The sequence below is a fragment of the Herpailurus yagouaroundi genome, unplaced genomic scaffold, assembly GCF_014898765.1.
Source record: "Herpailurus yagouaroundi ecotype Mexico unplaced genomic scaffold, PumYag 188, whole genome shotgun sequence".
Taxonomy (NCBI): Eukaryota; Metazoa; Chordata; class Mammalia; order Carnivora; family Felidae; genus Herpailurus; species Herpailurus yagouaroundi.
The window spans coordinates 1,357,640-1,368,576 of record NW_024412419.1 but is presented as its reverse complement, the minus strand read 5'-3'; the positions used below and the strand labels follow the sequence as shown (position 1 = coordinate 1,368,576).

Genomic DNA, 10,937 nt, shown 5'->3' with positions numbered 1-10,937 from the left:
CCGTTCATGCTCTGTCTCTCTCTGTCCTAAAAATAAATAAACGTTGGAAAAAAAAATTTAAAAAAAAATGGAAAGAAGATGATTTCAAACTCTGCACACGTTCTCCTGCTTTCCTATCATTTCATCGTGATGGATCCTCACTCGCTTGCCTATTTTCTCATAAACCTTCTCTTCTTTCCTTGTCTTCCTTATCACCTGTATCTCCCGAAAATGATCTTTTCTTTTCTCTGAAAAACCACAAGTGGACATGGTCTAAATTTTATGGCGAGCTAGAAGCTGAGCATATTCTAAAACAAAGAACACCAGCAAGGGAGTGGATTTACTAAAATATCTTTAATTTGGCACAAAGAGGAACATAATTCCTCTAGTCAAGCAGGAAAGACTGATGGAGAACCCACCGCGTACAAACAATTGATTCATCTCGACCCAGTAGTGGGTTCTGATGCCCTAGCAGGTGTGGAGGAGGCAGAGGACCAAGTGGAAAATCAGCAGCCTCGAGGCCGTGGAGAGGGTACGTGGGGACAGTGCCAACCCGACCGGGGCCACAGCCGTGCCGTGATCTTATGAGTACACAGAAGACCTTTTAAGGGGAGGCTTTCCTTCAGAGAGTATTGAGTGTGGGTCTGGGCGAGCAAACAAAACCAGGTCATGGGCCCTTGGATTCATCCCTGGAGACTCACCCGAGCCTCTGTGTGTGTTCACTGAGAAGGATTTACTCCTAACTGCCTTCTGAGGAATTGTCTGGTTCCTATTGTGCAGTGTTGTAAGTCTGAGGAGGAGGTCTGTCAAAACACGTCCCTCATTTTTTAACCAATCTCATGTAGAAATTTTAGGGAGAAGAAAAGGCAAGAGACATTTCCACTGGTACATAATCCTGTAACAGTGACTCAGATTGCCAAAGAGACACCTGCATGTGTCATTTAGACACAACTGAGTTAATCAGAAGGTCTCTTTGACATTAAGAAACCTCAGGAAAGCACTGATGCAGGGACAGGACATCCAAACCCAATGGGCTGGCACGCTGCTGGGGAAGTCTCGGGGGAGGGACAGGTGCACAGAGACGGGGAGGGGTGGGTGCAGGAGGAGGGGACAGGTACACAAGGGGGGGAGGGGCAGGTGCAGTGGGGGGAGGGGCACAAGGGCAGACCTGTTCAAGTCAGGGCCTCCTGCAGAGAAGTACTTCGGTGCAGAAGGGCACTTGTAGGGCGATTCCTGGTGCCACTTAGTGGACACTCCAAGGTGTAGACTAACCCTAACCCTAACCCATTCTGTAAACAAAGGTAGCGTGTGCACAAAACGGGAATGACACGCTTCTTATGCAAACGGTTCACCGGCCAGAAGTTCACATCCAGTGCCATAGCAAGGTGGGGGAAGCCAAGTGTTTGGTATTGGGGGATAAAGCAAAGACATTCTTAGCCCCGCCCTACCATTGTCTGAGAGGAACCTGAACTTCAGAGTTCAGTGAACCCAAAACGTTCACACCAGTATTAGCTAGGATGGCTCTTGCCTACCTAGAAATAATGCATAAACATGACAGTCTATATATTCACTAGTATTCCATGAAAATAATCATTATATAGTTTTTATAAATGTTTTATTTATTTTTGAGAGTGAGAAAGAGAGACCACGTGAGCAGGGGAGGGGCAGAGAGAGAGGGAGACAGGATCAGAAGCGGACTTTGTGCATGACACGGAGCCCGATGCGGGGCTTGAACCCACAAACCATGAGATTATGACCTGAGCCACAGTCAGATGCTTGACCAACTGAGCCACCCAGGCGCCCCAATTATTGTAATTTTAAACAATTGTGATAGGATTTCAACACCAATCATATCAAGCTTCTGCGTAACCCCCCTACGAGGATCTGCTGGGAAGGGCAGGCATGGGTTTCAGAAAGTCAAAATAGCAGGGGCTGAATCGCAGTAAATATCGGCTAAGCACACATCTGTCTTCAGCAGCCCCCGGTGTCCTGACACAGAGCGCCTCGTGTGGGCTCACACCTTGTCCTGCAAGGGTGAGGGCTCTGAGTGCTGGGCAGTAGAGATCAGAGTGCAGAAGACACTGCTTACGTCCCGGATGGAGGCTCCCGTCTGAATCCAGATGGTCAGAAGGGGGTGTGTCTGGTGTGCGGAGGTTCAGGGGGAACTTGCCTCGGTCACATAAAAATTAGGTTTACAGATCATACTGTAAATAAAAGAACAGTTTGGGGGCACCTCAGGGGCTCAGTCAGTTGAGCTTCCGACTTCCACTCAGGTCATTATCTCACAGCTCGTGAGTTCGAGCCCCGCGTCGGGCTCTGTGCTGATGGCTCGGAGCCTGGCGCCTGCTTTGGATTCTGTGTCTCCCTCTCTCTCTCTGCCCCTCCCCTGCTTGCGCTCTGTCTTTCTGTCTCTCAAAAATAAATAAGCATTTAAAAAAATTTTTTTAAAAAAGCAACAGCCTGTGTTGACAAGAATCTTCTGCATGTATATTACGTGGGCATGAGTGTGTGTGTGTGTGCACGTGTATCTGGCTGTGTTTTGAGTACGGGCAGTCAGGAAAAGACCACAAAACACACGACTCCCCTCAAAGATTCTCCAGTATAGACGGCTATAGACGGCTCTAAATAAAACCCCAAATCGTAACGTGTACTAAAAGGTTAATACATTTAAAAATGTTCCACAGTAACTCCAAACTAATGATTCTAGACTTCGATACATAGAAAAATATACTAACTCTCATTTTATCTTTCAAACTTGACTTTCCCGGGTAATTTTCACATCCTTCTAGCCCCAGGTGCACATTTCCAAATTATTCTGTTCTTTATGCGTTTGTTTTGGTCAATTCTTATGAGGGAAAATAAGCATTTGTTATGGCCGCATTTTATAGGCTGCCTGTGAATTTCACAGGAAGTTGTGTGTGCGCTTGTTTTAAATCCCACTCGCCAAGCACCCTGAATATTTCCTTTATTGTGAGGTAACACACAGGAAGTGAAATACAGGATGTTTTTGAGGATTTACGGTAACGCTGCAGAAAATAGCTGATGGTGAGCAGTGTGGAACCCTCGGGGTCTCCTCATTTGCCTGACACACTTCGCTGATGCCCATTAACACTTCTCTGTTATTGCCACAGACTCGATTTAATGAGCTTCTCTGAATTTAGAGGTTTGCACCAGAAACAATAGCTTTAAATCTGAGACACCTCGCCCTCTCCACTTTCCGATATTCTGTCCGTCTTCTCTTCAACAAAATTAATTCTCTCTTTACAGTATACTTGAAATGATCTGGGTATTTTCTTTGCCAATTAGAATGGTCGAGAGTTCCCAATCCTGAGACCATATTGCAGAAAACCCGGACGGAGAGTTCACAAATTCAAATTTTGCATGAATGCAGACGATCTCTTTTGTGGTTCTTCCCCTAAAATAAAATCGAGGTGACATCTGGAAGAGTCCTCGTCATCAACAGACTATGTTTCATTATGAATGAGTCCCATTATTTCCAAGAAATAGTTACACATCCAAAACAGTTCTCGCCTATTAAATTGCTTCTTAATTGCACCAAAGTGTTAAAAAGGCAGTAATCTTACAAATTGGCTGGTAACTGGTCAATCTAAATATTAAGTGCACTTACTTTTGCCTCCAAACCTAGAGTTGTATTTAAAACTGTTAAAAACCTTGGATTTCAAAGTGGCCTCACTAGACGTGTAGAAGCATTTTCTGCTCGGCCGGCACGGCCTTTGCAATCAGTGCCGCTGGCACAATGGACCGGTGTCTCCTCGCGAGCAGCTCCGTACTCAAAGTGGGGTGCTCGGCGGTGAGGGGGGCGGCACGAAGGAGAGGCGGCCGTCGGCCCCTCCTCTCTCCTGTCAGTGATGCCCTTGTGTTGTTCTGTCCTTTAGAAAATGAACCCGAAGGAGACCTGGTGAAGTCACCTGGACGGGACATCTGGAGCTCTGACCTTGCGGGGGAGCCGACCGGATCCAAGGAGCGCCCCGGGCGACAGTGCAGGTACCCGCCGCGGCAGCTCTGGGGCAGGTGCGTGAGCGTCCTCCCCGACCGCCGCCCCGAATCACTACTCTTCCCGGCTGGCTGGTGCTTCCTGGCCTCGGGGGGCCGGGGGGGCTGTTAGAAGTCCCGTTGTGCATCACCTCCAAGCAGACCATTCATGCTGAAAAGAGCCGTCTGCAGTTAAATTAGATGATGCATTTGTTGTTCTTGCCACTAAAACTGTATAGGGTGGCACGGGCTGTGCGTCCTTCTGGGTGCTGGGAGGGTCCTGGGGATTGCTAGCGGGGACGAAGTGGGACTGGGACCCTCAAAGGGAAACGCTCCACTTTGAATGTTGCCAGAAATTCCGCAGTCGCTGCAGCACTGGTTTGCAAAGTTCCTCAGTTGCGGTGTGGAGAGCTGGGGGTGGGGGCTGGCCCGCGGGAAGGGGGTGCTGCCTGGGGCAGCAGGTTCTCCTCGGGAATCTCGTGCAAGCCGGGGGCCGGCATGACCGTAACGTGTGCCTGGAGCTGACGTCAAAAGCTCCGGTGTTACCTTCTCAGTACCCACCCTCGCCAGTCCGTGTTGCGCATGTGACTTTGCTGGAGGAGAGTACGAAGCTTCTGGGGGGAAGGTACTCTCTTGGGTTGCTCTATGGGGGAAACTCCGGCCTTTTAAGGTTCATGTGCTGCAGGGATGCGTCCGTGTGCCGCCCAGCGGGAGCTGCCGCCTTCACGGGTCTCGGTTGTTCCGTCTTCTCGGCTGCCCCCTGTTCGCTCTCCCTGAAGAGCCCACCGCACCCACTGGTTGGTTAATCGTCACTTCCCCGGACTTTTAAAAAACCTACTCACACTGAACGTTAAAGTCCTGCTGACTTCAAAGTCAGTTACGGGCTCTGAAGCCTAGGTGTTTCGTATCCATAACCCTGTTTTGTCCAGTCCCGCCGAGTTTTACTCATAAGTTGAAGAATGTTTCATGGAATGTTTTGTGCGGGTCTAATCTTTAAATGCGGATTCGCTGAATTGGCATCTCTGGCTCGGGGTTAAGGGTTCACACTTACGTGACGATCATCAACGCATGTCCTCTACGGCCAACCTCCCCACGAATTTGCGTCCTATAAAGCGTTCCCATACCAACCTCCCCACGAGTTTGCGAAGTGACACAAAAAGGGGCCGGCTGGTTTCCAGAGCGAAGTCCATCTTGACATTCAACGCTCTTGGCTTTGAGTGGGCTTCTCAGTCGAGGAAGGCCGTTGGGCACTGAGAGAGAGGTGCACGCTTTCCAGGTGGGCGGTCGGGCTTATTCAGAGCAGATGGGGAGACTCCGGGGTTCCAGCAGGCCCTGGGGTTGGTGGTCTGGGGGGCAAGGTGAGTGTGGCCGCCGACAGTCCCCAGGGGCCTCCAGGCCAATCGGGTAGAAGTGATAACAGCAGGAGCGCACCCAGCACTCCCGCGATTCACAGCGGAGCGTTTCGCGTACGTAATCTCATTCAGTCTTCTCTAAATGTCAACATCTCCCGCCTGCAGAGCTTTGGCGATAACACGCACGAAGCCGTCGTGAAAGAGTTGTGCACAGCAAAAGTGACGCTCGCATTACCCTCTGCGGCTCCTGGATGTTTCTTCTCCGCTCTCTTGTCCTTTAAAGATTAATGTCTGGCCTTGAGGGGCTCATCAGTGTGTATTTGCTATGTGTGTGTCATAAGTACTTGAGTCCCTGGGTGATGAAATAAAGCGGTACATTGAAATAAACGGTGCAGCATTCCAAAATGGAAACACTAACGCCAATAGCTTCCAGAAACAAAGCATAAATCTTCACATGATCATCTATTACGTGAAAACGTAGAAACCATCGTATTGCATAGACGGGGGCGCACAAATTCTTTCTGCAGAGGTCCTGACGGCAAACATCTCAGGCTTTGAGGGCCACACGGTCCCCAGAGCAAGTACAGCACAAGCATTGTGGTGGGACAACCGCCACAGGCCATCCGTGAACACACGGGCGTGGCCGTGTCCCTGTAAAACTTCGTTCACAAAATCAGCAGCAAGGGAATCTGGCCCTCAGATGGTAGTTTGCCAATCTGTAGTGACTACGTGAATTGAGATGTCCTGAGTAATCATTTTTGGAAACCAGAACATGACTCTTGCTCTCTTTTAAAATTTCGTCACTCGCAAACTCACACAACAGTGTCAAAAATCAGGCTCCGCCAGCACGTTGTTCCACAGATGAGCACGTTGCCACCGTGCGAGCCAAGTAGTCAGGGTCAAGCTGGGACAGAAGGTGCCAGAGGGCCAAGGACAGCAGGCAGCTCTGTCTGGAGAAGTCAGGGCAGAACACGACGCCTGAAAGATTTGGAGGAGAAAACGTTTCTGGTATCTTCAGGCCTACATCAACGCGACCACCCAGAAATACCTTTACGTCCTGAAAATTGGGCGGGATGTAAAATCACCGGTGTCCGACTTAGACACGCAGGGAGTGATGTGTCAAACCTCAGCGCCAGAGGAGAGAATCCGTCGGGGACCCGGTGATGCTTTTATTCTATACAAATTTCCGTTACGTACAACCCTCACCACAGTGTAGGGGCTGGGCTACAGGGCAGAGCAAACCGCACAATTTGGGAAAATGTATCCATCCAGTCTGTCTTCTGAAATACACCATAACTCCAAACCAAAAATACAGAGAACACGGAATAAAATACCGAATACAAAAGAGAATTATTTTAAATTGCCATAGATTTGACATCAGAAACTTGATGAAGGGATTAATCTCAAGAAAGACTTTAATGATGCCATAGATTATGTTTTTAAAGGGCTGTTTTATGAGTGTCTCAAACTTACCTTATTTGGGATATGAATTAGTAGTATAAATCATTTAAGTAAAATGCAGAACATTAATTGATTTTTTCCCACTGAAACGATTTGCCAGAATGCAGGTATCTTTACGGCAGCACTTTGACAATTCATAAATTATTTCAGAATAGATCAGAACAGGACACAATGTGTGGTAGAAAACTGGCAGAAACACCAGTCACAGACATGTTATAGCAGATTCACCCTAAGTAGTTAAGCAAACAGAGGTCTGCTGGTCTCACATGTCATCAGTGTTGGGCAGAAATTTGGGTAAAAAGTTGGAGGCAACCAGAGCAGGAAACAAATCCTAAGCCTAGCACACTATCTCTGTAACTCTGGAGGACGTACTTAACTCTGGGAATCTGAGCCTCCGTTTCCCCACCAGTAAAATGGGCATAATGCGTAGTTTCTTCTTAGCAGGACCATCACAAGGATTAAATGAGATATAAATCACTGCATTTCGTCCTTGAAACAGAAGGTGTTTTAGTATGTAAAGTATCTGTACTTCTTGTGAAGTGGGCAGTGGGCTGCCTTTACATTTCGGACAGATGTACCCTGATTCCCTTCCAGATTGTGACTCCCTGAGGAGCAGCACCACCAACTGGACCCCTGGTTGTGGGGCCTGGGGGTGAGCATTAGCAAGGGCTCAGCTAGACCCAGGCTCCCTGACTTCTTGGAAGGAGCTCTGGTAGAGGGAGAGCTGTTGGCAGGCAGCAAGGCCAGGAAAAATCCAGAAACGTGGCAGGGGCTTCCCTCTCCACCCTGGCGTCTTGTACCCAGAGTTCTTTGGCGTCAGCTTGTTATTCCGAGCGCGTGGGTGTCCTGACGCAGGGACGTGTCTGCATACCCCAGCTCTTCGCACACGCTGGCCGTGCATCGGGCTCCACGCTGGTCTTGTCTGTGAACGAGTGGGTTCTCGTGCTGTGTGAAGACGCGTTATTACGTGTTTGTGATACAGACGGAGCGGGTGTGGAACAGCCCCTCGTGCATGTCAGTGCGTGTGACAAGTGGGTACAGACTCTGTGTTGTGTCCCGACGTTTATGTAACAAAAGTATGAAGAGCACACACACACGTACACACGTACACACGTACACACATGTACACACACATGCACACTTTTTTTTTTTTTTTTTTGGCTGGGACACAAAGGTGGCAGGAGAGTTGACTTTTCCCCTTGAGTCATTCTTCGCGGACTTTCCAGCCATGTGCACGGAGCCCTACTCTGAAGGAAATATGGCGCGTCCTTGACCTTTCCCAGCAAACCCCCTGCTTATGTGCAGCCTCAGCCGGCGCGGGCTCCCCTTGCTTTGCCTGGCCCACACCGTCCCGCGAAGGGCCTGGTCATAAGTCCAGAGACGCTGTCCCGCTAAGCTGTGGCCCTCTGCTTTCTGAGGCTTCCAGTCCTCTGTTTGTCACAGGCACAGGTGAAGGGAGGAGAGTCGACTCACATTTCCAGGAAATAGATGCCTATTTCCTTAATAAAATGAATTGTCAAATCAATTATTATAAATATCATTCATTCCCATCCATGTGTGATTTTGCGCGTTTGTGCAACACATTTTTGAGTCAGCTACAACACGCCAGACATTACCGATGCGAAACATGGATTCTAGAACTCTGCCACCAAGTTGTTCACGTTTAACCCTTCAGTGGACAGGGGTGCACATACACCAAAAGGTAACAAAACCTAACCACACCCCGTGAAAAGGTCTGGAAGAATGGCGTGTATAAAACGGTGGCTCATAATGCAGAAAATCCAGCCCCAAAGCGGGTGACTCGAAGTGTCCTGGAGAACAGGGTCCTGGAGAATTAACGCCCGGGGCCATACTCGGAGGCTGCCGACCCACTTTTCTGGGAGACGGGGTATTTTACGCTTGGCACCAGCCTCAGACCCAGTGGTCTGGGTGAGGGAGGCGAAGGGGGAGAGGGTTTGGACTCTGTGAGTTCAGGTTACGCGCTGTGGACCGTGGGGACTGCGGGTTGAGTTTAAGGGGAGACGTGTCTGGCCTTCCCCTGACGAAGGTGCGTGAAGGGTGGGTTAGGAGTGAGGCTGGAAGGGGACCGTCGGGCGTCCGGGGTCGTCGAGGGTCTCAGCCAGGGCAGGGCTGGTTGGGACGAAGGGGCAGGTGTCTGTGAGGGCCACGGGGCGTGGGGGCAAACCAAGGAGGTGGTGACTGACCCCTGGAGGCGTGACTGCAGAGCACGGGGCGTCCACTCAGATGCCAGAGCCACAGTGTCATCACCTGTGACACAGGTGGATGGCTTGCCACGGCTGGGGCTGCCGATGACGGCATCCAGCACCGCCTGTGACGCCCGGGGCCGGCTCGCAGCCCGAGCTCCGCAAACCACACTTACTGCCGTCACTGCTCATAAGGAGCCGACACAGGTGCTTTGTCCTAAAGATTAAGGCACAAACAGTCTGATTTACATCCGTGCCGTGTGCTCCCCCACTCAGATCAGAGGGTCTTTGCTTCCCGTGCAGCCGGGTAGAAAGGAAGGAAGGCCCTCTACAAACTGACGTACAAATAAAAAACCAAGGAGCGGAAAAGAAGCAGAAATATGAACACACATACAAACACTTGCTGGTATTTGCATAAAAGTTCTAGGAGGGTAGGCGACAGAACAGGAATGTTCACGTGAGTCATTACTGTACGTAAACAGGCGGGTCTGAGGACGGAGTTTTCTGTTTTGTTTTTACTTCATTTGTTTCTTCCTTTTGCATTTATGTTTGCACCGTGTGAGTGAAGGAAGGAGACACGGGAAGGGAAGGGATGGGCGGAGGGGACGGCGGGGACCCGAGGCGGGAAACAGGACGGAGGGCAGGCCCCCTCCGGCCCCCTGGTTGGCGGTCCCTGTGCCCTGACTCACCTCCTCTCCCAAGCTCCTCCCCTAAAATCTTCTCCGTTAAAATTTGCCTTACAAAAAATCTAGATCGTTACTTATTCACTTACTCGGTAGTAGAAATTATAATCTAAAGTCTAAAATTTCAAAATTGTTAAAAGAGAATATCCCCTAAAGTAACATTCAGGAAATAACCATGGATGAGAACAAATGGAAAAAGTAGCATCTATCAGAGAAGACATCCTTTGGATAATGAAGGGAAAGTGATTTGATGCCTCAGCTACGTTTTAGACACTAAAAGATCTACAAAGAACCTTTATGGATAACTGAGGGAGACGTGAAAGGAACCGTGCGTTTTAGGATATGGCTGGAACGGTATTAACTCCCTTCCTTGTTAACATTACACTGAGGTTACGGAGGAGAACGTGGATGTTTTTCCCTGAGGGACACGTGTTGAGGGTCTAGGTGTGAGTGGCCGCAATGCTGGCAGCCTACTTTCAAATGGTTCAGAGAAAACGTGTGCATGTGTATCTGTGTCCGTGTGCACACGTGAGGGGCAGAGCACGTGTGGGGTGTGTCTGTGTGCATGGTTCACGCACCCCCTTGGCAGTGTGTCTAGTGTGGTCCACGAGGGCACGAGGTGAACGTTTATTCCTCGCACCTGCAGGGCCGCCTGTGAACTCTGAGGGAGGGTGCTCCCCCCTCACGCTGCACTCACTCGGTTAATTAAAGGAAACCTTATTGTACCAGGATGCTCCCAAGGTGATTTGCGGACAGGGGAGCCCAGGATACAGGGCTCCTTCCTTTCGAGACACAGTGCGCACGCGGTCCTGAAAAGTCCATGTGTCATCTGGCGATACCTTCTCTCTCTTGTCACGTGCTCTGGAATCCTAAGCAAAATGTCAGACTTTCATGGCCACCGGACTTCTCTTCGCTCATTCTCACATGGAAGGCAGAAGGGACCGCAAGCGGGTCTCCACTGCGGGACTCCAGACAGAGCAGAAAACACACACATCGTGGGCCCTCAGCTACTGGAAGTCGGGTGCTGGGGAGCTTGGGGAGCGTGGACCCACACAGGCCAACGGGGAAGCCGCGGAGGGACGCCGTGATGTCCACACTCTTCATTCCACACCGACCAAGCCTCCTTCACCCGGGCAGCGGGCATCAAGTCAGCACAGTTCGACTAGAAGAGACGAACACTGATGGTGCTGGAAAGTGGTACCTCAGGAGTTTCTTTAAAAGATCTAAAGTAGCTGAAGTGCAGGGAGGGAGGGAGGAATGAAGGC

The 10,937-nt window shown here is 50.0% G+C and overlaps 1 protein-coding gene across 1 annotated transcript in view; it reads left to right on the top strand.

Annotated features, from left to right (window-relative positions):
• The window catches only part of MYT1L (myelin transcription factor 1 like), a 442,535-nt gene that overhangs the window by 132,589 nt on the left and 299,009 nt on the right, over positions 1 to 10,937 (top strand). Inside the window, exon 3 of the mRNA XM_040496904.1 lies at positions 3,876 to 4,011. The gene's annotated coding sequence lies outside the window, so the exon portion shown is untranslated. The remainder of the gene's footprint in view (positions 1 to 3,875; positions 4,012 to 10,937) is intronic.